This window comes from Penaeus monodon, chromosome 31, assembly GCF_015228065.2.
Source record: "Penaeus monodon isolate SGIC_2016 chromosome 31, NSTDA_Pmon_1, whole genome shotgun sequence".
Taxonomy (NCBI): Eukaryota; Metazoa; Arthropoda; class Malacostraca; order Decapoda; family Penaeidae; genus Penaeus; species Penaeus monodon.
The window spans coordinates 16284091-16284358 of NC_051416.1; positions in this window are offsets into that span (position 1 = coordinate 16284091).

Sequence of the window (268 nt, forward strand, 5' to 3'; positions counted from 1 at the left end):
TTAATGAGGTGCTGGGCTGACGAAGGCGCTGACGAAGGCGCTGACGAAGGCGCTGACGAAGGCGCTGACGAAGGACCTGACGAAGGGACTTGAGACTTAGCCGCCGGGCTTAGGGGGTAGGGGGAGGGGGGAGGGTGTTGATATCTCCTCCTCTAATTAAATATTGAATTTCCCTTTTTTATTATGTAGTGTTTATTGGTTCTTCTTAATTACTGTTTAAATGAATATTACCCTTTGTCGTGATCTTTCATTTTAGTTTTTTTTTCGT